The sequence below is a fragment of the Mesitornis unicolor genome, unplaced genomic scaffold, assembly GCF_000695765.1.
Source record: "Mesitornis unicolor isolate BGI_N332 unplaced genomic scaffold, ASM69576v1 scaffold16011, whole genome shotgun sequence".
Taxonomy (NCBI): Eukaryota; Metazoa; Chordata; class Aves; order Mesitornithiformes; family Mesitornithidae; genus Mesitornis; species Mesitornis unicolor.
Window position 1 is genome coordinate 118,410 of NW_010166000.1, and position 203 is coordinate 118,612.

Genomic DNA, 203 nt, shown 5'->3' on the forward strand with positions numbered 1-203 from the left:
CAGGTTTGACCATTGGTGCTCAGGCTACGTTCTTAAGCTGGTTTGAAAACTCCTTTTTAGTTTTCCTGTTGGCACTGCAAAAAAGGTAAGGAGCAATCGCTGACATGACTTCAAATAGAACAAGGAGATTTTTCCTTGTCCAAATTAATATGTGTCTTTTCTTCATCCACTGCACTGAGAGACTTCTCCAAACGAACATCCAC